The sequence below is a fragment of the Vulpes vulpes genome, chromosome 9 (genome assembly GCF_048418805.1).
Source record: "Vulpes vulpes isolate BD-2025 chromosome 9, VulVul3, whole genome shotgun sequence".
NCBI lineage: Eukaryota > Metazoa > Chordata > Mammalia > Carnivora > Canidae > Vulpes > Vulpes vulpes.
This window is the reverse complement of record NC_132788.1, coordinates 85,082,582-85,108,207: the sequence shown is the minus strand read 5'-3', so window position 1 is coordinate 85,108,207 and position 25,626 is coordinate 85,082,582. Positions and strand designations below refer to the sequence as shown.

The window sequence follows — 25,626 nt, the reverse complement described above, 5'->3', positions numbered from 1 at the left end:
ATTCTGCAGTGTGCCAAAAGCTTACCCCCCCCTCCCTAGCATTCCTCAGCAAGTTTAATTGAGAAGTCTGTCCTGATGCCTACCTCCTTTATGGTACGTGTCCGAAGTGTTCTTGAAATGACTATTTGTGCAAATTGTTTTTCACTTGATGGCTAGAGCCATACTTTTTTTTTTTTTTTTTTTTTAGATTTTATTTATGACAGAGATAAAGAGAGACCAAGCATGGTGGAGGGAGGGGCAAAGAGCTAGGGAGAAGCAGGCTCCATGCTGAGGGCAAAGCCTGACACAGGGCTCAGTCTCATGCTCCTGAGATCATGACCTGAGCCGAAACCAAGAGTTAGATACTTAACTGACTGAGCCACCCAGGCACCCCCATACCTGTTTTTTTTTTTAAATCCTGTCTTAATCATTGTATTCTTATTTAATTGACATGCAGGAAGTGCTCAGTTAATGCTCTCTGAATGAATCATCTGGAAGGGTTCTCTCGCACCAGCTCTCTTCCAGCCACAGACTTTGGATCAACCGCACGAGAGAGGCAGTGCTGCCTAATGCTGGGAGCATACATTTTGCAGTGACATTGCTCAGGCAAGCTATTTAATCTCTCCATGCCTTAGCGCCCCATCCAAAAAATGGGAGTGATATGATGCCTATCGCATAGACGTGATATGAAGATTAAATGTGTTATTATATAGAGAGCACTTAGCCCAGAGCCTGGCACATGACAGATGCTGTTTTATGTGTTTTTGTGATTGCTATTTTAGATGCCTAGACTGGGAACTGCAAGGATGGATGGGGGATAGCCAGACTTGCACTCCCATTTTACAGATCAGAAAACTGAGGTTTAGTGAAGAGTAGGGACTGGCCCAAAATCACACAGCTAGAAGATCTCTCAAGACCACGTGCCTTTGTTGTAACTTTTCAGATCATTATTTTCAGAGAAAAAGGAGATTTGGGGCCTCTCTCGTTTATTTATTTATTTTTTTTTAAGATTTTATTTATTTATTCATGAGAGACACAGAGAAGCAGAGACATAGGCAGAAGGAAAAGCAGGCTCCTCAAGGGGAGCCTCATGTGGGACTTGATCCCAGGACCTCTGGATCACGACCTGAGCTAAAGGCAAGCACTAAACCGCTGAGCCACCCAGGCGTCCCTGTTTATTCCTTAAATATTGGTGTGGCTCATGGGTGATTTTTCAAATGTGTTTTTTGAATGAAGAGATGAATGAATGAACGAAAGCTGAGGGGCCCCTGTGGTGTAGAAAAAAAGCCTGCAGTGTGGGTGATCAAATCCCTGGCTTGCATGCCCTGCACCTTTGCTCCTTAATCTTCCACCCACCCCACATCTATTTTCCTTTCTCTCAATAACGTGGACCCAGATGGATAGCTCTTTCCATGCTGGTAGAAACATACCTGAGGGCTCAAGTCTCCGGCTTCCCTGCTTCGATGGAGAAGATGAAATGTTCCAGCTGGTGCCTTGGGGTCCCTGACCCAGCCAGCCAGCCCCCTGGACCAGCTGTTGTGAGGGGCCAGCCTGCTGGTTCTCTGAGGGGCTGGGGCCTCCCAGGTGGGCTCTGTAGATGCAGCAGGCCCAGAGGCAGGGACCGAGTGGCTCATGGGCACCTCATGGGCAGGGACAGGCTAGCTCCTCCTGGTTCTGCCCTGTCTCTGCCCTCCTGCAGAGGAGCCTGCCATAAACTCTCCCTGCCCTGTTAAACAATCTTCCCAGGAAGGAGGAAATTAATCCAAAGGAGGAAATGAGTCCAAAGTCTTGCCTGGCTGAAGAGCCACTTAGAGCCCTGGCTTAGGGAGGCTGTGAGCGTCTCTTCCCCACAGAGCTCTCTGGCCTTGGCAGGGGAAGTTCGGGTGGGGATTTGAACAATTTAATGAGGAATGAAATACCACAATCGTTGCTTGAGAAAGGGAAACAAGACACAATATGACACCCCCCCAAAACAAACCAACTCCCTGCTGGTGCCCTTTCCAGGCCCTGGGCGTGAAGAGGGAGCAGTCCAGTGAGTGAGTGAAGCCACCTGCTTTGAGGTTCTAGGCCAGGGTGGCTGCACTGGAGGAAGTAGGCAGGAGGTGAGCCTGGGGAGGAGACACACGCTGTAGGTGGGGGAGGTAAAGGCAGCTAAAGACAGTGAACCTGGATGATGGACAAGGGGCCCTCTTGACCAGGCACAGGAAGTGGTCTGGGGAGAAAATTCTGGAGTTGGTCTGGGGGACGAGTTAGAAGTTGAAGCTGGAGAGAGGAGGGCAGGAGGGAAGGGAACAGAGAAGCGCCAATAGGTGGTAAAATTCTCGCACAACAGCAAATGTAGTGTTGATTGCCGTTCTCTCTCCCTGGGACTGTGTCCCCCACTCCCCACCAAGCAGCCCCAGCTTTGCTACTACTCATGATTCTCATTTCCAAGAACTTTTCCCCTTAGGGTGAGTTCTTTCCCAGTAGGCACTGCATTCCACGTGGGCTCGTTGTGGGGTTGGGGGGTTGGTGTCTTCCTCTTTGCTGGCAGAGGGTGTTGCTGTAGTTGGTGATTTCTACCTCGACTGCTTCCAGAAAGGATGTGCTGCCCCCCTGGGATGAATATCCAAGGACATGAGGTCAGAGAGCTGGTCAGAAGATAAAGAAGATAAAGGCCTGCTGTTCTGGCGCCCACCAAAGTGGGGGTGCACTTTCCTGCATCCTGGCTGGTTTTCGGCCTGGCCTCCCATCTGGCCCTGTCTTCATTTTACTCCTCTCCCCTGCCTGGACGGATATGCCCATGGCTGGTGTCTTTTCCTCCTTCAGGCCCGACCTTCCACGTCAAGGTCCTCTCCCTTCCTTCCCAAAGTAAACAAATGAGTTATTGAATTAAAATTGTGGTGAGTTCTGGGAAGGAACCTGTAGCAGCGAATAGCAGAAAGCAGGAGAACGTCCTCCAGCAGCTGATCAGCCGAGGCCTCTCCGATGCTGTCTTGTTTCCGGGCTGCGGTAACAAACCACCAGAACCTTAGTGGCTCGATGCAACATGCATGTGCTGTCTCACGGTTCTGTGGGCGACACGTCTGATGGGCCTCACTGGGGTAAAATCCCGGTGTAGGTAGGACTGTGCTCCTTTTTGGAGGCCCCAGGGAGAATTCATTTCCTTGCTTTTTCCAGGTTCTGGAGGCTGCCTGCTGTCCTTGGCTCATGACCCCTTTTTCCATCTTCTAAGCCAACAGTGTCATATCAATGATCCTCCTTGGGTCACCTCTTTTTCTCTCCTTTCTGCTGCCCTCTTCTACTCTTAAAGGCCCCTGGAGACATTGGGCCCACCCAGATACTCCAGGATACTCTTCCTGTCTCAGGGGCTCCTCATTACCAACCTTCATTCCATCTGCAACTTTAATCCCTTAGTTATGTAACTAATGGCACATGTTTGCAGGGCTCTGGGTTTGAGGAGGTTGGTGTCCTCGAAGGCCATTATTCTGCTAACATCAGGTGCAATCCTGTTTCAGTTTCTCTGTAGCACTTATGACGGCCTGAAAAGATATTTCTTGAATATTTGTTCACTTGTCATCTGTCCTGCTTTACTGGAAAGTGAATCCCATGAAGGCAGGGTTCTGCTCACTAGAACAATGGTTTGTGCTTGGTGCCCAGCACATGCTCAGTAAAGGTTTACTGAATGAATGAATGAATGAATGAATGAATGAGTGCCAGCTCATCTCTGCATTGGTGTCAATATGGACAGCAACAGTCTGGAGGCCATAAGCCATGACCCCTACTCTACTCAGAGCAGTTGTGTGACCCCTGGGCCTTCCCTCTCCCCACTCTGGGTCTCAGGAATCCTTGCAATAGCTCTGAGAGGAGGAGAAGGCCCAGGAAAGTCTGTCTCCTCAAGGGCTTCAGGCCTTGGAGAAATTACTAGCCATCAGGAAATCATTGCTTCATTTTCTTTCCAATTGCAAAGCCCTCAATGAAGCATCAGCCTGAGCAGGCCTCCCAGGGAACTTCTTTCCAGTGTTCGCTCAGAGAGGAGTCCACTGGGTCTCAGCACTGGGGTCCAGTCTGCAGTGCAGGTGGAGAGCATGGGCCCTGGCTTATTCAGGCCTGACTCTGCTACTGACCTGCTGAACGCCCTTGGCCAGTGCCTTCTCATTTTCAAGCCTTGATTTTCTCTTCTATGAAGCGGGGTAATCCTCATGTCACAGGATAGTTATGAGAATCTGTTTGAAGAACCTGGCCCATAGTAGATGCTCAGTAAACTCTGTGATTATAATTACTTCTTATTAGTATAAAAAAATCTTCTGTGACTTTGACTTTTTAGGTGAAAGGTCTGGGATGCCTTCTCTCTCTCTCAGATGACAATACTGCAGGAGTGGGGGTCACTGTCAAGCCTGGATTCAGGGTTTGGTAAGAGGTCTTCAAAGTAAAATTATTGGTGTGTGACAGTTGATTCATTTCCTTGGGGACTGTTGGTATCGAAGGAGGGGATGGTCACCATCCCTCCCATTGCTGAATGGTTCAGGGCACTGTCTCTACTGCCAGCCAGCTGCATGTCCTCAGGAAAGCAACTGTAACTCGATAGCTTATTAAAAAATTTTTATTTATTTATTCATAAGAGACACAGAGAGAGATGCAGAGACACAGGCAGAGGGGGAAGTAGGCTCCCCACGGGGAGCCTGATGTGGGACTCCATCCCAGGACCCCGGGATCACGACCTGAGCCACAGGCAGATGCCCAACTGCTGAGCCACCCAGGTGCCCTGTATTTTTAAAATTTAATTATAAAAATAATACAATTCCATCCTGGAGATTTTGGAAAACACCGAACAGTATAAAGGAAAAAATATCCGGCAAGTATAACCTCTCTTGGGAATGACGTTAATATTTTGGCCTATTTCCTCCCCCTGATTGTTGAATGGAGCTCCTCATGTGTATCCGGTTTTGTAACCCTTCTCTTCACTCAGCATTAGAGCTGAGGCATTTCCCACGTCACTGGAAACTCGTGGACTGATTTCTTAATGATTGCACACTCTTGCATGTTACAAAGCACCACCTTCATTTGCCCTCCTCGACTGCTGGGTGTTTGATGATTTCTGTGTGTGGGGGTTATACATACACTGTGATGAATTTTTACAGGTACGTCTTGTGACCTTCTCCTCCTCCCAGGGCTATTGCAAGGATTCCTGAGACCCAGAGGGTGCACCTTTTAAAAAATAGAACCAATAATTTCAGCCTTCCTGCCCCACAAGGTTTTATGAAACAAAAAGAACATGAATCTCAAGGGGGCTTTCAAAACCATGGGGGAAAAGAGCTGTCCACAAATAGAAAGCCGTGTTCTGAGCAATGCCTTTTTAAGGGATGTGTATGTGTATGTGTATGTGTGTGTTCCTAAAAAGTAGGGGGGATTAGGGATGCCTGGGTGGATCAGAATAATTCCTAGCACAACCCTCCAAGGGAAGTATTATTTTTACCTACAACTTACACTTGAGGAAACTGAGGCATAGAGCGTATAAGTAATTTGCCCCTGATGACATAGCTAGCAAGTGGGAAATTGGGAAGGGACACATGCCACCCACCCATCTGCACCTCTGAGAGCTGTGGGGTCAGCAGCCTTCTCAGGGGCTCCAGAACACCCCAGGCCCCCCAGCACTTCCTGAAATACAGCACTTTTTAAAAATCGAACATGGCCCTGTGTTCCTGGCAGGCAGAGAAACTAATCTGAAGATTATTTCCCCAGAGCTAGGGTAGCTTCTGAATTAGAATGCTTCGCTCAGAGAGGAAAGCCCAGAGGAGCAGAACCTACCCCCGGCATGTCTGAGATAAAATGCAGAGCTGTGTCACCGTGTGTGTGTGTGTGTGTGTGTGTGTATGTGTGTGTCTAAGTGTGGGTGCCCAAAAGCGTGTGTCTGTTTCTTGGGTACCCATGAGCATGTGTGCGTGTGTGCACAGGGGTATACAGGTGTGTGTGTTTGGTTCACTGTATTTTGTACTCTGTATTTAACCGTCTGGGTGCCCAAAGATAAAAGAAGTGGTTTGCTAATGCGATCAATGTCCACCAAACCGATCTTTCCGGTTCTAATCTTCGAGAAGAAACTGGACCAGGACCTAGGCAGGGATTCCTGTGTATTCCCCTCAGCACCAGATCGCCAGCGGTTTTTCACAGCTGCCACGGGCCTTGGTAACAAAAGGAAGTCAGGTGTGTGTCGAAGCCAAGGGGGAAAGGCACGAACATTACTATGCCAAGTGGTGGCACCGGAAACTACGAATAACTTAACACTTTTCCTTGCCCCTTGTTAATCGACCAAATCCAATGTGGCCACGTGTGCCTGGTGCCTCGATCTGCTGTGTAATAGAATCAGCGCCTTGGCGTGAGAGGCACAGCTAAGCTTAGAATACTAATAGAGTTAGAGATTCTGTTTGCAAGCATTAATAATTAATTCCTCCATTCATTTAGTGCTGCTGCTGTTTCTTTAAACAATAGCAACAGCAAAACGTGGGAATGGAAGTCTTGTCGACCATGCTGGGACCAGTGTGGGGAGCTGGCGCAGAAGCTCTTGGCCTTGGAGGCCTGGCCCATGGGCAGTCTGGCCAAATTGTGCACAAGTGGATCACTTTGTGGGTGGGAGGGGGAGGGCCATGGGATCAGGTTCGAAGTCTGACATGGCTCTCACAGAGCTAGAATCAGCGTGTCCCAGAGCTGCATCCCTTTCTGGAGGCTCCAGGGGGAAATTTGCTTTTTTCCACTTTTCAGAGGCTACTTTCTTGGCTTGCAGCCCCTTCCTCTATCTTTGCATATCTTTCTCTTTTTAAAAGACTTTATTGGTTTATGAGAGAGAAAGAGAGACAGGCAGAGGGAGGAGCAGGCCCCATGCAGGGAGCCCGACATGTGACTCGATCCCGGGACCCCAGGATCACGCCCTGGGCTGAAGGTGGTGCTAAACCGCTGAGCCGCCTGGGCTGCCCTCTCTGACTCTTTCCTTTCTTTGCTCCTCGTCTCCCACTTTTAAGTACCCTTGTGATTACAACTGGGTCAACCTGGATAATCCAGGATAATTTCCCTATTTTAAAGTCAGCTGATTAGCAACCTTAATACCATCTGCAGCCTCCATTCTTAACGTATTCATAATACCTAATGTGGGAAAAATAACTTTGAATGTTTTAGGAATTAAAAGGTAATGCTTATTCATAGTAAAATATTCAAAGTGGTGCAGAGGTAGTAAAATAACCATTTAAAGGCCCACTTTCACCTACTCTCCAAGATGGATCTACTGTTCAAAGTTTCTAAGTATCCTTCTAGAATATTCTATGCACATACAAGCATATATATGTGTGTCTCTTTTGTTCTCTCTTTTTCTTTCCATTTCTCTATTACTCCTCACTTTTACCTCCTGTCCAGGCAGCCATCCCTCAATCCACTCATCCATTCAGCTGGCATAAAGTTTACTCCACACCACAGGTATAAGAAATGTCATATTTCTTTATTTTTCTAAATCAAGTTAAATCTTACTCCAAACCACTTGTCAGGTGGCGAGAACTTCAGTATTAACCATAATTCAACTTCAGTACCAGCCATAATTCTGGAGCTCCCTTCATCTTTCCTGGTTGCCTAAAAAAATGGAGGTGGGGTGGGGCTTAGTGATGTTGTGGAAACAAGATCTGGCCTCTCCTTTTCTTTTCACATGGTCACAGATATCTAAACAATATTCTGCAAAGGATTTCAATTAAACACTGTGAAGACAAGGACACATATAGATGAAAGGCTGCAAGAAATGCAGCAAAGTACAAACAATGCTGTCTCTCAGAAGTGGGATTATGGTGATTTTAATTTTCCCCTTGATACAACTCTCCCCCCCACCCCTTACATTTTCTACACCTAGTAGATTGCTTTATAATCATCATAATTAAATTTATTGTCGATACTCTGTGTTTCTCTCCCCTGGCCTTTCCTTTCAGTGGGTGCCCCACTCCCCAAGACCATGGAATCCTCCTTGGGTAGTTCCTCCTTGGGTGGGGTCTTCCTTGGGTGGAATCTTCGTTAGATGGGGACACATGTTTAAAAAGTAGATAAACGAATTGCAATGCAAATTGAGGCTGCCCTGCTTTTTGATGCTGTGGGGAGGACTCAGGTAGAGCAGGGAATCTGATCGTCTGGAGAGGAAGCAGCTGGCCTTTATGGCCACCTTATCACTTTTCTATTGGAGCTCACAGCTATTGTCCTTTCATTCCAGAGGAGAGGGCTCACCCTTCTCAGATTCCAGGTAACCATGCTGGCTCATACCTGCCCTTCTGCTATGGGGTCTGTCTTCTACAGTGACTGTGGGGGAAGAGGAGGAATCAGAAGTGCAGGGAGTCACTGCATGGGGAAGGTGACCAGGAGCTTCCCACCCAGGGGCTGGGCTCTGAGTGGGTGGGCCAGTCAGGAGGTGGCTGGTGGGTCTTCTCTTAGGGTCAGCCTGGGGGAAAGCAGACACTGAGCACATTTGGGAGTTTTTCCATTCTGATTGTCTTCAAGCACCTTTGGAATGGGACAGGTAAAGTGGTATGATTATCCCTTGTGTCATTCACCCATTCAGCTGTTCACCCATAAATACTCAATGAGTACCTTCTCTGGGCTAGACACCAAGCTGGGGCCCCCGAGTACAAAGAAAAGCAAAGATCAGTCTGCTTCCTGACACAATCTGGGGTGGATGCCAAAAGAATAGCTCCACCATTTGTTTCTTACTGTCTTTCTTGTTCTTTGCCATAACTCCCACCCCTAGAATTATAGTAGGAACTCAAAAATTTGTGAAAACAATGAAAAATTTGTTTCTTGTAAGTTGGAGGAAACAACCTAACAGCAAAAACAATCTGAAAGCCAAATTAAATGGAAGAATTTCCTCCCACCCCCAGTTCTTACAGATGCTTCTTCATCATCATCATGATGGACGTGGATGAGGCCTTATGTTTCCCATGCTTTCCTGTCCTGCTCACATATTGTCTTCACTAAGATGGCTGGGCAAGATCCAGCTTCCCCCATCACTGTAATGTGCACGTGGTCCATTTTCCTGGGTTCAAATCCTGACTCCAGCACTGACTGGTAGTGTGAGAATGCTTGGCTATGTCACTTCCTCTCTCTGAGCCCCAGTCTCTTCCTCTGTAAAATGAAGTTGATAAGATAGATGTCCTCACTGGGTTGTCATGAGGATGAAATGAGATGATGCAGGTAAAACTCCCACGGAGCCTAGCAAGCAGGATGCTTCTTCCCTGTCAGCTGCTGTCTTTCTTTGTGACTCCATTGTCCTTTTTCTTTGCAGAAGATCCTGATGGTTGCTGAGACCTTGCTTTGTGACCCCATCTCCCAGGCCACAATGAGGTCTAGAATTGGGACTCAGACAGGAGCAATAAAGAGAACTCCCTGGTTGACAGCTTTCTAAATGCCTTTTTCCATATTAAGTTGGAAGGAGACACAATGTTGGGCCAGCCTGTGCCCAGGCTGGGGCAAGGGTGATGTGGGGAGTTAGTGTCTCACCTTAGTCTTTGAATCACATCCTCCCCAACCTAGTTAAGAGTAGTGACCTGGGTAAAAAAATAGCCCCTCATATCTTTTCAGTTAGAGAGATGTCACTCCCTGCTACTGCCTCGCATCTTCATTCATACTTTGATGATTGCTTTGAATTCACTGATAGGCATCTGTGTCTGTCTCCACCAGGTGATGTGCTAAATGGAAGTTCGCAACCAGCTCTTCAGAAAAAAAATGTAGGCACATATATACATTACTAGATTTATTTTATTTTATTATTTTTTAATATTTTATTTAAATTCAATTTGCCAACATATAGTATAATACCCAGTGCTCATCTCATCACGTGCCCTCCTTAGTGCCCATCACCCTGTTACCCCATCACCCCCACCTTCCCTTCTGCAACCCTTTGTTTGTTTCCCAGAGTTAGGAGTCTCTCATGGTTTGTCTTCCTCTCTACATTTTCCCTACTCAGTTTCCCTCCTTTCACGTATAGTCCCTTTCACTATTTCTTATATTCCACATATGAGTGAAACCATATGATAATTGTCTTTCTCCAATTGACTTATTTCACTCAGCATGATACCCTCCAGTTTCATCCACGTCCAGGTAAATGGTAGGTATTCATCCTTTCTGATGGCTGAGTAATATTCCATTGTATATATATATATATATATATATATATATATATATATATATACCACATTTTCTTTACATAAGTAGATTTATTATATTGTACTGGTATAAAGGATATGTGTCAAAAACACACTTATTATTACATAAGAATAACACAATACTCTTTTTTAAAAAAATACTTCATTTATTTATTCATGAGAGACACAGAGAGGCAGAGACACAGGCAGAGGGAGAAGCAGGCTCCATGCAGGGAGCCTGATGTGGGACTTGATCCCAAGACTCCAGGATCATGTCCTGGGCCAAAAGCAGGTGCTAAACTGCTGAGCCACCCAGAGATCCCCAATACTCTTTCTTATAAATTTCATATGGTCATTGACTCACAGAATGCTTACATTCTGACTCTTATTTTAGCCAATTTTTGGTTGCAATTCAACCATAATTTGACACCATTAGACTATGAATATATATTTGATCACTTTCTGATTCAGTAAAGAGATCTTTCATGTCATAGGATGAGCAAGTGTAGTTCTGTGATGAACTTTGGTTGATATTTTCATTTACATTAATAAATAAAATGAAAGTGAGTTTGAAGATGTGTGTTAAAACTTCACTTGATTGTCAATGACATGAATGACTCCTTTGCTGAATTACACAACAGTTTTTGGATACTGGAAGAACATTTCCTTGATTTTTTGTTCATCTTAAATGTAATGGCTATAGCACATGACACACTTAATGTTTGCTGCATTGTTAACATTTCTCCATCACTTTCTTAAGGCCTAGGGCTTAGAGTATCAACAAGGCAGTAAATCAAGCTCAAATCTGTAATGTTTGCCAATTTCTGTGGCATAAATACACACACTATGGCTGTGTGTATTTGCAGCTGCCATTGCAAAAGTCACTAAATGTGGAGTTGGGAAGACACATACTAGCACACCACTATATAGCATTTCCATCCCACATCTATAATATTTGCCTGCAACTTCAAGAGCATAGATAGAAGTAAAATGTAGAAAAACAATTAGGATATGATGAGTTTTGGGTATTTATTACCTTTAAAAAATATAATTTATTTAATTTGTAAGTTTAAATAATTTAACTTCTAATTATGACTGTGTTAAACAATTGGGTCATGAAAAATTTAACAATTGACTCTTGTCAGCCATTAGAAGCTGCCTCCAGTTCCTTATAATCTGGAGGACACTTCAAGTTGAGCAGACCCTTTTCCTTCTCTGGCCACAGTACTTAGCACAATGCCTGCCATACTGTCATCCCTCTGTAAACATGTGCTGATCAAGCAGTGACTTACATTATCTCTCCACCTGGTCTGTAAGCTCCTTGAAAGAAAGATAATATCATAGTTTCTTTGAATCCTCAGTCCCTAACAGAGCCTGGTACATAGGGGGTGCTCAAGTGAATGACCAAGTTTACATCCTAGGGAACACCTGAAATGCTTTGTCTGGGATCAGAAATGACCCACAGCAGGACTAACAAGCAGACATTACAGACGGTGGGTATTAATGAATCTTTAGTTACTATTTCATGGGATTAGCTCTTGTCACTGCCTGCGTGAGTTGTCTATTGTTGCATAACAAATTACCACATACTTAATGGGTTAAAACAACAAATAGTATCTCAAAGTTTCTGTGCATTGGGTCTGGGCACATTTTAACTGGGTCTTCCACTCAGTGTCTTACAAGATTGTAATCAAGTTGGTTTTTTTTTTTTTTTTTGGTTGCATTCTCATCTGGAGGCTCAGTTGGGGAAGAATCCACTTCCAAGCTCATTCGTGTGCTGTGGCTGAAGTTGTCGCATATTTCCTTGAGGTTGTGTGACTAAAGGCCCCAGGTGTTTGCTGGCTGTGGCCTGGAGGCTGTTCTCAGGTCCTAGGGAATGTTCACAGTTCCTTGCTATATGGGCTTCTTCACCATAGTACTTCATCAAGCCAGTGTGGAGAATCTCTTGCCTTGAGGGGGGTGAAGTCTCTGTTTTTAGGCCATTTGTGCAGTTAAAGTAGACCCACTGAGGATAATCCATCCTTTGATGAACTCAAATTGATTTAGGATCTCGAATCAGCAAATTCCCTTCATATCTTCCATATTATTTTGGTTAGAAGAAAGTCACGGTTTCCATCCACATTGGGAGAGAACTATACAAGATATGAATACCAGGAGGTGGAGGTCATTGGAGGTCACCATAGGCTCTGTTGGCTACACTGCTGTGTATCCCTGTCCCCAACCCCACCGTGAGATATGACTTTAGTTCTTGAGAAGAGTCAGTCAGTAATCCCTGCATTCTCCTGTTTTATTTTAATTAATTAATTAATTAATTAAAAATAGAAACATAATTTTTATTGACAAGTTAGGGCCACAACAGACAGCTTCCACAACAGAAATAAGATAGTCCCAAGACAACGGAGTTTAAAATCATAGACAGGTTAATACTCTTTACCCTCATCCTCTCCCTCAGCACTATCTGATCCAAACTCTTCATAATCCTGCTCTAAGGCAGCTGTGTCCTCACAGGCCTCAGAAAACTCTCCTTCCTCCATGCTCGTATGGAGCATGGTATGTTCACATACCAGTGAACAAAGGCATGCTCGGCATACATTAGGTCAAACTTGTGGTCCAGGCAATCCCAGGCCTCAGCAATGGCTGTGGTGTTGCTCAGCATGCACACAACTCTGTACTTTGGCCAGGTCTCCACCAGGTACCACAGTGGAAGACTGGCAATTAATGCCCACTTTTAAGCCAGTGGGGCACCAGTCCACAAACTAGATGGTACACTTGGTCTTGATGGTGGCAATGGCAGCATCGACATCTTTGGGAACCATGTTGCCATGGTACAATAGACAGCAGGCCATATATTTACCATGGCAAGGGTCACACTTCACCATCTGGTTGGCTGGCTCAAAGCACGCTTTGGTGATCTCTGCTACAGTAAGCTGTTCATGGTAGGGTTTCTCAGCAGAGATGACAGGGGCATATGTGGCCACAGGAAAGTGGATGCAGGGATAGGGCACCAGGTTCATGTGGAATTCCATCAGAGCAACATTCAGGGCTCCATCAAATCTGAGGGAAGCAGTGATGGAAGACACAGTCTGGCTAATAAGGTAGTTAAGGTTGGTGCCGCTTGGGTGTGCAATAGTGACGTTTCTATGACAGATGTCATGGATAGCCTTGTTGTCTATCGTGAAGGCACAGAGTGCTCCAGGGTGGTATGGGTAGTGAGGATGGAGTTGTAGGGCTCGAATCCAGCTATATAAATCTGGGGGCCTGGTTAAATGGAGAACTCCAGCTTGGACTTCTTGCCATGATTGACAGAGAGATGTTCCATCAGCAGGGAGGTAAGCCTGGGACCAGTTCCCTCTCCAAAAGCTGTGGAAAACCAAAAATCCTTGAAGAACCAAGTGCTGGTCAACCAGCTTCCTAATTTGGTTCAAGACAAGATCAATGATCTTGTCAATGGTGTAATGCCCTTGGGCATAGTTATTGGCAGTATCTTCCTTGCCTGTGATGAGCTTCTCAGGGTGGAAGAGCTTGAGTAGGTGCCAGTGCAAACTTCATCAATGACCGTGGGTTCCAGGTCTACAAACCCTTCCCTGGGCACATGCTTGCCAGCCCTTGTCTCACTGAAGAAGGTGTTGAAGGAGTCATCTCTTCCCCCAATGGTTTTGTCACTTGGCATCTGGCCATTGGGCTGAATGCCATGTTCTAGGCAACAGAGCTCCCAGCAGGCATTGCTGATCTAGACACCAACCTGTCTAATGTGGATGGAGATACACTCATGTATGACTGAGACTTATAGGGCTCCTTGGGAGTGGAGTAGGCGAGGGGACAGCAACAAGTTTCTCCCACTTGACAGACTACCAAGGAGTCTGGGGAAGTGGGCCATTCTCCTGTTTTAGAACATTTCCCTGTTGAGGTGGTTGATGTATGTGATTTTGGTATTTATTTATGCTGATGTGGAACACATGGGAGGAGCCAAATGGTTTCCTTGGTGCCAAGTCTAGTAAACTCCAATCCTTCTAAACCTCCAAGGAAGGTCCTGAGTGTTCTATGATGTCAGGAGGGCTCAGGGAAAGAAGAGACTGTCAAAAGCGATCACTCAGGGTTAGAAGTGAAGGTCACAGTGACAGGAAAACTCTTCCCCTTGATTTTACTTTGGACTGTCATGGTGAAGAGAGAAACTTATGAAATAGTGCAATGGAAGAGGTGGGCCCAGGAACTCCATTGAAATGCCCTCCCATATCAGCGGGGGGAGGAAACATCATCACCTTACTTCCATCTGGCCACTGGAGATGGCTTACGGCATCAGTGAGATCATCCATCTTGTGAATTCCATTGGTTTGAATTTTTTAAAAAATATTTTATTTATTTATTTGACAGAGAATGAATAGGATGGAGAGCAAGGTGGAGAGGGAGAAGCAGGCTCCCCGCTGAGCAGTGAGCCCCAATGCGGGACTGATCCCAGGACCCTGGGGTCTTGACCTAAGCTGAAGGCAGTTTCTTAACTGACTGAGCCACCCACCAGTCGCCCTGGTTTGAATTTTAATAGCAACACCCTCTAGCCTTAAGAAGGACCAGACCTTAAAAAAGGGGGTGTTGGTATGACTCACAACTACAGAATTTGGGGGGTTTGCCACTTTATCCAATGTTTCTTCAGTAAATACTTATTGGTCTCCAATTCTGTGCCTCCATGGGAGGCATGAGTAATAGGATAGAAAACAAGCTTGCCCTCCTGGAGTTTCCCACTTGCTAGAAAGTCAACGAAAGAGTCATACAACAAGATAAAGTGTAAAAAGTGCTATGAAAGAGACAAAGTGAAAAAAAGAAAAATACTATAGAGAATGCTGTTTTATTTTTTAAAAAGATTTTATTCATTTGAGAGAGGAGAGGGGGGTTGAGCACGAAGTGGTGGGGAGAGGCAGAGGGAGAGGGAGAAGCAGACTTCCCACTGAACAGGGAGCCAGATTTGGGACTTGATCTCAGGACCCTGAGATCATGACCTATGCTGAAGTCAGATGCTTAACCATCTGAGTCACCCAGACACCCCAGGGGGGTTGTTTTAGGAGGTGTGGTCTTGGGAGGTCTTCAGGAGAAGCAACTTTACAGTTGAGATCTGAAGATAAGATGATCCCAGTCACTCCATTTTTTTTTTTTTTTTATTCATGAGAGATGCAGAGAGAGAGGTGGAGACACAGGCAGAGGGGGAAGCAGGCTCCCTGCAGGTACCCCGATGTGGGACTCAATCCCAGGACTCCAGGATCACGCCCTGAGCCGAAGGTAGATGCTCAACCACTGAGCCACCCAGACGTCCCGACCCCAATCACTCCTAACGAGGGGAAGAACATTCTAGGAGTACCCCAGAGTATGCAAAGGTCCAGACTGGAAATGTTCTAAACATAGTGAGAAGGAGAGGAGTGCTAGGTGAGAGGGCAGGTGCCAGATAACGAAGATGTCTCTGGGAGACGGGATTGAGAGTATTTGGTCGATTGGAACTGGAGCATGAGGGAAAGGTAGCCATCAAGAATGGCTCTTGGCCATTCCCACAAGAAGTGGGTGGCGCCAGAGACTGAGATGGCTTTCCAACCCCAACATTCCTGCAACCTTCCTTCAGTATAAACCAGTGATGTGCTGGTTAACAGGCTCCCTGCTCCTTTCGTGAAGAGCCCTGACTTGTAGCATTTGTGGATTTCTGTGCTGACTCTCGCCATGGCCAACTTTGAGCTACCAGCCAGCTTGCAAGAATCCTAAATATTTAATTTCTGAGCTGGTAGGAGCCCGTTCCAGCACACGGAGCCACCACCAGGTCACAGCACATTCTTCTCTAGGGAGCAATTCACCAGGTGGTAGCTTTGAGCCTCCTTCCCTTCTCCGACACCTCTATACCTGTTTCTTTATATTTTCCCACCGCCACCTGAGGTGGCAGCCACAAAGGAAAACATACCCCTTCACTGCTGACTGCACCCAGGGAGCTGTTCCATAGGTTTAACGACAGTTGTCTAATTATGTCTTAGATGCTCATTCCAGAAAAAGCTGATAGATAAATTAGTGCAATTAATTGGTCTTTACAGAGCATTTAGGAAAACTCAGGCTGTCATAGAAGTCTTAATGTAGAGAGTACATCTAGCTGAACCTGTTGCGAATAGAGAGAAGCAGGAAGGAATCGTAGCCCAGGCGGAAGCAGAGGCTAGTTCCCGAATCTGAATCTGCCCTGCCAGGCCCTGCTCCTTGAATTCCCTGGGACGATGATCCTTTAACCTCAGTGTCAACACGTGCAGGTCAGACCCCTTCTGTTGAGCACACCACCATCGTCCTGGTATCTCAAGATCTTGGAGGGAAGTTTGACCCAGCTCAAATACCATGTGGTGGTATTTTTCACGTCTGTTTCTTTATAGTCACACTCAATGCCACTCTCAGAACTTGAAGTCTCCAGCATCGGTCAGCTGGTCTCACTCCACTTTTAATCCATTCTCTGAACCATAGCCGCCCAGACTTCCTTCACAGCCTGCAGCACCCTGGGAGGCAGTCCTATCTCTCTAGCTTCCTCTCATGCCACCAGCTCCCCTGTGCTCCTGTTGCAGTCGGAGGAAGTCCTCAGCTCCTCCAAGTTCCCACGCTCTTGCCTTTTCACATTCTGTTTTCCCTGCATGGAACACTTTCTCCTATTGAATGAATCAGAATCAGTTACGTAATAGTGAATTAAACCCTAAATTTCAGTCACTGAACTCATTTAAAGTTTATGTCTCATTCCTGTGAGGTGCAGTATGGATCGGGTGGTCCTTTCCCTCTGGAGAAGTCGCCTCTAAGTCACTGGTGCAAAGGAAAAGAAGTCCCCGTCTTTTAACGGACTCAGCCTGGAAGTGCCACGGGTCACCTTCTCTTACCTTCTATTGGCAGAATTGGTCAGATGGCTCCAACCTAGCTGCAAAGGAGGCTGGGAAATGTAGGAGAGCACATGGGGTACTTGGTGCCACACCTTTCTCCTTTTCTGATCCATTATTCAGATCACCATGTCACTTTCTCTGGGAAGCCCTCCCTGACCCCCTAACACTGGGTCAAATTTCCTTTCCAGGTGTACCCTCTGCACACCTTCAGCCTGGCACCTGTCCCCCTGAATGGTCCATCAGATGACGATCCTTTGCTGAGCCATGAGCTCCGCAAGGCAGGGGTCTGGTCTGTTTCTTACTTGGGGCTGCCCTCCCCCCAGTGCCTAACAGGTCCTGCCATACAGCAAGGCTCAGTGCACGACCCTGGAGCGGAGGGCCAGTCCTAACCTCAGCATTCAGGGCTCTCTACATTCTGCATGTACTTCTCTGTCTCTCTCACTCAGGTGCTCAGGGTTTTAGGTCTTTCGTGCATACTATGGCACATAGGCCCTTGGGATTTCTGTCAGGTGGCTCTGAATCTGCTTGCCAGCTCTAGTTATGGGACCCTAAACAAATTACTTCACTACTCTGTGCCTCAGTGTCCTCATCTGTTGAATGGATTTTATTGTACCTATTTTTGCAGGGGCTTAATGAAAAAATGCTTTTAAAATGCATCCTCATTAGTATAGAGTATGGCAAATACAATACTTCACTGATTCGCAGATGCTCATTTTTTTTCACCTTTTAAAACATACCTGAAATAGGATGCATCTTAACAATTGCTGTTATGAAAACACTGTCTCATTATTCAGTTCATAGCTGTTACTCCTTGGTGGTGCATAAAATATCCATGTGTCTTAGATTCCGTGATATGCGAGAGTTAATAATCGATCTTTATTAACTATTATTTTTGCTTCTTAAAATGACCTCCACTTTTGGTAATTTTTTTCCCTAAATCTGTGGCCATTTCTGTCATCCTTCCAATGCTTTAGATTAAAATGAGTGTGAAAATTCGAGAATACACCTTCTTATCAGGACCTTGTAGTGGAGCAGGTGTTATAAATTTTGCAGTTGAGGCATCTCCTTATCAGGGCAGCTTCTCTGCTTCTCTCATGTGCAACAGTCTCTCTTCCTTCTGTATTTCTCACAGTGTAGCACTAACTACAGGCACTAACTAGAGTCTGCCTTGGACTTTATTAAAAATTAACTTACTAAAATTAGTCACATCTCGTTTTTAAGCACTGACACTGTGCTATGCTCTGTAAGTGTACTTTGTTACTGAATCCCTACAAACTATGAAACAGACATTATTTCTAAGATGAGAAAATTGAAGCACAGAGACGTTTGGTAACGTGCAGGAAGACACACAGCCAGGGAATGGAGGGGCATGCTTAACTGGGCTCTAGCTGATGGGGGACTCCCCTAAACAGCTTCTCATATATGCCTGGCTCATCTCTGGGTGGTCCCCGGTCCATGGCACATAGCACAGGGACCACCACACAGCAGGTACTCGAATCATCTTGCTTGCTAGGGAGCAGCAGAGGTCATCTGGCATCGGCACCTTAGTACACTTAGCAAGGTAAGACCTCAGTTCTTGTGTCAAAAACTGTATTAATTCCTTTAACCTTTGCCCAAAAGTGAAATGTTCTATTTATTTGCAGCCGTTGCCCTGCCCAGAGCCATCGCATCAAGTGTTCGCGCTGTTCCTTCTGTGTAACCGCCGCCCTGTCGAGAGTGCAATCACATTACCTCTCCCCACTCCCATTCCGGGTGGCGAGCAGCCGCGCCAGAAGCTTCTCCGTGACAGCAGCTGGTGCTGCTGGCTGGCTGCCCAGTGGCACGGTACAGGAAGAGCGCGCTTACGGCCTCCGAGATGCTCAAACTACCATCCACTCCCCGGCCCAGCATATGCCAGTTGCTGGGCCTGAGAGCCAGATCGCTGTGGCCTCTGGCGCCTCTGGAGAGGCCCAAGAAAAATCTGTGACCCCTTGCCCTGCCCTCGTGAGCACGGAAATCCAACCTGCCGGTGAGCAGCAGGTGCTCACAGAACCCGGAGACGGTGCCAGATTCTCTCCTCAGGGAGCAGGGGACAATATAGTGGCGTTGGTGCACTTGTTAAAACACAGCCTTCAAACAAAAAATGAAAACAAAAACAAAAACAAAAAAACACGGCCTTCAGTGCGAGTCTAGCAGGGACTCGGGCACACGGCAGGTGACACCCACTTCCTGGCCTGGGACTCTGTACACAGGGATGGGGGCTCGGGGAGGAGGGGAAATAAGGAGAATGAGCATCCACAAGTACCTTTGCCTTTGATGGTGACAGCAAGGTGCTGAAGGAACGAGAGGCCTCGGCCTCAGGACGCGGGCAGGAGCCCGGGATGATCCGCTGCCCAAAAGGCTGCAGAGGTGAGCCTGTGCTCCATGGGCCGAGGCCCAGGCCCCCGCATAGGCAGCCCTGTACCTCCTTTCTCTGTTTCATCCTTTCTTTCCCTGACTTGCTTCTTGGTTTTCCTTTGCCATTTCTTCAGCGATTTCCTGAAGAAGAGAGGTAGCTCCGTGGCAGGTTGGGTCCACTTGGAGCAGTTTCTGGGGTTAGCTTTGCCAGAGGCTTCCCATTCCAGACTGAGCCTCATGAGAGCTTCACCATGTGAGGGCTCATGAGGGGATGGACCTGTTCTAGGCTCTGCTCCTCTCTGGATGTGGCTGGTTCCCAGAAGTGTTCCTGTGGCAGCTGGATAAACCCTGGACAGTACAGAGAAAACTCCTGGTGCTAGTAGATTGGGAAAGAATGAGGTGTGTTCTGGGTCCTTCCAGACTCTGACGTTCTAGTTATCCACTTGTTTATCAACCTGCCAGATGGTGTTTCCTAAAACTATAGTGGAGGTGAAGGTTTTCTGCTATGTCTTTTGTCTTCTGCTAAATTTACCTCCAGCCACCCTGATTTGCCTTCTTTACTTTTGACACCTTCTCCCTTCCCATCCAGGATGGGTTCAGTGGTTGCCATTCCTGTTCTCAGAGCTGATGTTGTATTTAATCTCAAGAAAATGTAGGGAGAGATTGTCAGAGAAGAAGGGGAGAAGGACTTAGCTGGAGATGCTGAATTAAAACATGGTATAAAGGGCTGGGGAGGGACGCCTGGGTGGCTGTGGTTGAGCGTCTGTCTTTGGCTCAGGTCATGGTCCTGGGGTCCTGGGATTGAGTCCCACATTGGGCTCCCTGCTTGGAGCCTGCTTCTCCCTCTGCCTATGTCTCTGCCTTTCTCTGTGTGTGTCTCTCATGAATAGATAAATAAAAAATCTTAAAAAAAATAAAGGGCTGGGGGATGAAGGTTAAGGAGGGATACAGGAAAAATGTCCAAGAGGTTGGGGGATGGGGAGATGTCATCTGGAGAGGTTGCTGGGTGTGAGAAACTGGAGAGAAGAGGCATGAGTACTTGAGGATGACTAACTGGAGCCCCTATCAGGTTTCCTGAGAAACATAAATAAAAAAGATTTCTTCAAAAATCTTCATTTAGAAGCTGGACCGAACTTATTTGGATATGACTCTGCAGCTTGGCTAGAGGACACTCCTGAATATAGGAAGGTTACGGGAACATTTCATCACCTCTACTGTGTCAGAGTCTGTGCTGTGTGCTGAGGAAGCAAATATAAGACATGACCCATGCCCTGGAGGAATTTTGAAATTCATTGATTCTAAGAGGCTATGATTCCAAGATTCTAAAATTTCAGAATTACATTTTGTGGAAAATCTCTGAGATACCCCCAACTGGGCTGGACGGTACCTTTCTAGCACTTGAGTCAGGGGGCAGAATTTCTGGGAGAAAGCACTCAGCATTCCCTCTTGTTTCTCTTAGGAAGAATCTGAGCTCCACAGAGGTGGTTTTTTTTTTTTTTTTTAAGATTTTTATTTATTTATTCATGAAAGACACACAAAGAGAGGCAGAGACATAGGGAGAAGCAGGTTCCATGCATGGAGCCTGATGTGGGACTCGATCCCAGGACCCTGGAATCATGCCCTGAGCTGAAGGCAGACGCTTGACCACTGAGCTACTCAGGCATCCCTTTTTGCAGAAGTTCTGATACCAAAGTTCAGTTGCCTTCCAGAGGATCCCTGTCACTGACTAAGAGGATAAATTTTTCCAGAAGAGAACACACTGTGGTCGACTCATTGCTCTGGCTCCATTTCTGATGATTGTCTCGGCCCTGTCTTCACTCTGGGCTGTTTCCCCGTGAGCCCTTGGCCACCAGCACAATGCTAAAATCCACTGCCCAGGCCAACTTTGACCTCAATCCATAGAGAGCTAAGTAAACTCCTCACCTCGAGTCCTGTTCAGTCTCTGTTGAAGGATAATAGCTTTTAGTTGAACTAAGCCCCAGTATCTTGATGAGAAATGTTGTTCAGAGAAAATATTGACTGAGGTTTTGTCCCTATTAGAAGGCTTATGTGTATATAATTGGCCAATGCTCACTCGTGAGTCTTAATCTTTTAGGGCTCAGCAAAAGCGTGGATCTTAGGAGACGGGGAGACAGGACCTAAACGGGTGGGTGTGCCAATTGTCTCTATGGACTCCCCATAGCCTCTTTCCATTTCTCTGAAGCTTTCACTCCTCTGTCAATAACTTGGTTCATATTACAAACTTTTATATCCAACACTGGTCTGCTTTGGACTGTCATTTGCTAGAAGCAATGACCTTAGCCTCTGTAATTCTGTTGGTTATTAAAAATGGCAATAACAACAGCCAGCTCTGATACCTGATTATCATTTTATGGTTGGCATTTGCATTAACTCAACTTGATCCCTTTGAGGCAGGAGACAGTGTCGCCCGTTAGTTAGGAGCATAAATTTCGGGGTCAGAGAGACCTGAGACCGAATTCCAGCTTGACTATTGGCTGGAAGTAGGATCCTGAGCAAGTTGTTTAATGTCCTCACCAGCTTTTAGGGTTTAGGGGATGAGATAAACTGTATTTAGTCTGCTGCCTGGTGCACAGTTGATGCTCAATACATAGGAACTTCTTATTGTCTTATTTAACAGGTGGGAGAGGAAAAGTTAAAGGACTTGCCCAAAGTCACATACTCCCAAGTTCGGGGTTCTTTCCTCCCCACAAGGCTACCTGATATTCTTCTCCCTGGAGACAGGAGCCTGTGTATCCTGATGCCTGAAATCCTGCTCAAGGAGATGTAGGAACAAGTTAGGGCAGATGGGGCTAGGCAGGGGAAGGTAAGGGAAAGGTCCCAGAGTCAGGCTCCTACCCATCCCAAGGAAACAGAAATAAGACCGTAAAAATAGGAAAATAAACCTGGCTCCCTAGCTCCAAATTGTTAGAGAGTATCCCCCTTTAATGGCTACTAGGCTCACAGAAACCCCAGATGTAGAGAAATATTATGGAGGGGGTATTAGCCAGAGAGGAGGGAACACCTTGTTTGTGCTCATGAAGAAGCATCTTGTTTGTTACAAGTCCACCATGTTTGTTCTAACTATAGACATGAAATTTATAAATCCACTCTGATATTGATAAGAAATTTACCAAGTTTCCTGGTCAGTTGCCTGTAAAAGACCAAAAAAAAAAAAGAAAAAGAAAAAAAAGCCCTCAATGGCAACCCTGTTGGGACCCCTCTCACTTTTGAGAGCTTTGTCTGTATCTTTGCTTGATAAATTTATATCACTTTGCTCCCTCTCTGTCTGCCACAAGACTCATTCTTTGACTCCTGAGACAAGAACCAAACTTCCATATCAAAGGGATGAGGTCAACCCCCACCCTTTGGGGGGTTATCTTTACACGTTCTGCAATGGGAAGAAACATAGCAGGTGATGCACAGATTTTTCCTTTCCCAGGCCCTGGCCCATGGTTTACCCCATCTCCTGCCCGCTGACCAAGACCAGCCAGTGCTTAGTGGGGAGCCCATCCCTCATGCCATGACTAGAATCAAGTTCTCTTGCTTCCTGTTCTGCTCCTTCTAGCTTGGCCCACACCTACAGAGTGTAAACATTAAGAGCAAATGTTTGTGAGATGCTTATTCACAGACCTGGCTGGTTTCAGGTGTCAGGGAGTAAACATTACCAAATACATTTCTGTCATAATTTTCTTATGTCAAACACATGTTTTATTGCTGGGTTTATTTTCTTTACACATAGCCTATGTTGATCAGAACTAGCGGCTTGTCCAGCCTTTCGCAAGGGCTTAGCTTTCTGCCCTGGCTGCCAATGTGCACTTTTGTTCATGGAACCAAAGCAGGATGAGGCAGGAGGAAATCAGTGATGTTTGGACAAGGGGAGGTTTTCATGTAGCTCTTCTTCTTTTCTTTTTTTTTTAATGGGCTGGACTCTTGGGCGATGGGAGGCTGAAAGGCCAGGTGTTCTATCCGAGAGCAGGTTGGGAAACTTCCAGGCAAACCTTCCGGTTTGCCACCAGTCAAGAAAGTGCTGGGCAAGTGCCCATTCAACCCTACATGTGGTGATGCCTGCCAATCAAGCTTCCATCTTACCCAAAACACAGCTCAAACCAGGCGGCTCTTCATATGTCCAATATGTTTTATACTGTGCAAATGGGCTGCTGGAAAATATTTTACTTAATCCTGAGCTATTTATTTTTTAAGAGAGAGCAAGAGAGAATCATAAGAAGATTCCATGCCCATTGTGATGCCCCATGCAGGGCTCAATTCCACAACCTGAGATCACGATCTGAGCCAAAATTAAGAGTCGAGCGCTTAACTGTCTGAGCCACCCAGGTGCCCCAGTCCTGAAATACTTTTTAAAGATTTTATTTATTTATTCATGAGAGACACAGAGAGGCAGAGACATAGTCAGAGGGAGAAGCAGGTCCCTTGCAGGAAGCCTGATGTAGGACTCGATCCCAGGACCCAGGGATCACGACCTGAGCCAAAGGCAGACATTCAACCACCAGTGTCCTCTGAACTATTTTTTAAAGAAAAAAAATTTTTACTGCATTGTTTTCCCCTTCATAAAACAAGACATACTTATTGTAGAAACTTGGAATGTAAACACATAGGAGAGAATTAAAAGCTACATGGCCCTGGCCTCCAGAAAGAAACCACTGTAAGCACACCCAACCTGTGTCTCCTCGTCTGGGCAGTTTTCACACATACCCGTTGAAACAAAAACAGGCAAAGCTGAGAATTTTAACAAGCACAATGCTCAGCCACATTGATTTGTATGTGTGTCTATGGGCTGATGCACACCTTGAATGTCATCTTTTGGTATGAGGGATGGGCCTCGTTTCTTGCTCAGTTAAATACATTGGATCTCCTGCTTGACCTTGGCAAGGGCAGGGTCACGGCCCGTGGGAAAGAGTAAGATTAAAGGGCTGGGAGGAAGGAGAGTTAGGAGAGGCCCTTCCCGACTCAGTGAAGAAGCACCTGTCCCTCCTCAGCCACTGGAAGAAGCCCTACTTAGTACACTTTAGCAGCTATGCTCAGGTGAGCCTGGAGAGGCTCGAGCATTGGCTTCCACCTGCCTGGAATCTCCAGCGCATGGAGGACCTGTAAGCGCTCTGATAGCTGGAATACCTGGACCAAGGTGACTAGGAACAGTTCATTTCATTAATGACCATCGAACAGGATTTTATACTGCCCTGGGGTGGCACATGCTAGTATAGGAGCCCTCTCACCCAGTATAATTGAGACCGGTAGTTGGAGGTTAATCAGAACATCAGTTCAAGTGGGGAATTGGCTGGAGGGGTCAGATAGCTCTCTGAGTGCTGCTGAGAATGCTCGGGATGCCATGGGCATTCACTGGTGCCTGAGGGTGTGAGTTAATTGAGTGGGCTGGGTGAGGTGGGTCAGTGACTGGAGTTTTCATAGTATTACTATCCTCATTTTGTTGGACCCTGGCTCACGGGTGCCAACGTGTCCTGGTGGACGCCCCAGAGACCCAGACCCCAGACAGGCAGATGCAACAAGCAAGAGGGTTTATTGGACGTTTGCGCAAACGGGCCCTCCGCCTCAGAGGTGGCAGAGCCCCGATTAGCAATTACAGGCATCTTTTAAAGGCAAAAAACCGCGGGAGTAGCATAGCATTCGGGTTATGACATGATTGACTTCTTTGAAGGTCAACACGAACATGTTCAGGGACTTTCCAGTCAGGGCGAGGGGTGGGGGGGGATAGTTTTCTTATCTCGGAAAAACAGAATGTTTTTGTTGCTTGAATTCATGAGAGGCGCCTGGATGGGCTGCCTCTGGGTTAGGCCTGGTCCCACTCACGGGGGGGTGGGGGGGTGGGGGGGTTTCTTCAATTTGACAGATGAGGAGACTGATGTTCAGAAAATGTAAATGGACACTTAAGCTCTAACACACCTTTCCATTTTATTTAAAAAAATTTTTAATATTATTTTTTTTCCAGAATGACTTTCCATTTTAATTTAGCTTTTTTTAAAAAAAATATTTATTTATTCATGAGAGACACAAAGAGAGATGTAGAGACATAGGCAGAGGGAGAAGCGGCTCCATGTGGGAAGCCCGATGTGGAACTCAATCCCATGGCCCCGGGATCACACCCTGAGCTGAAGGCGGACGCTCAACCGCTGAGCCACCCAGGCGTCCCTTCAATTTAGTTCTTATTCTCAGAGTGATCTTTTCTATGATTTCTTCCTTCCTTCCTTCCTTCTTCCCTTCCTTCCTTCCCTCTCCCTTCCTCCCTTCAT

At 46.3% G+C, this 25,626-nt stretch overlaps 1 protein-coding gene and 1 pseudogene across 1 annotated transcript in view; both read right to left on the bottom strand.

Moving 5' to 3' along the window:
• The window catches only part of FAM3D (FAM3 metabolism regulating signaling molecule D), a 37,013-nt gene extending 35,375 nt beyond the window's left edge, over positions 1 to 1,638 (bottom strand). Inside the window, exon 1 of the mRNA XM_072720618.1 lies at positions 1,410 to 1,638. The gene's annotated coding sequence lies outside the window, so the exon portion shown is untranslated. The remainder of the gene's footprint in view (positions 1 to 1,409) is intronic.
• A 10,897-nt stretch (positions 1,639 to 12,535) lies between these two features.
• LOC112909533 (tubulin alpha-1C chain pseudogene) lies at positions 12,536 to 13,804 on the bottom strand (annotated as a pseudogene).
• Positions 13,805 to 25,626: the final 11,822 nt, after the last annotated feature.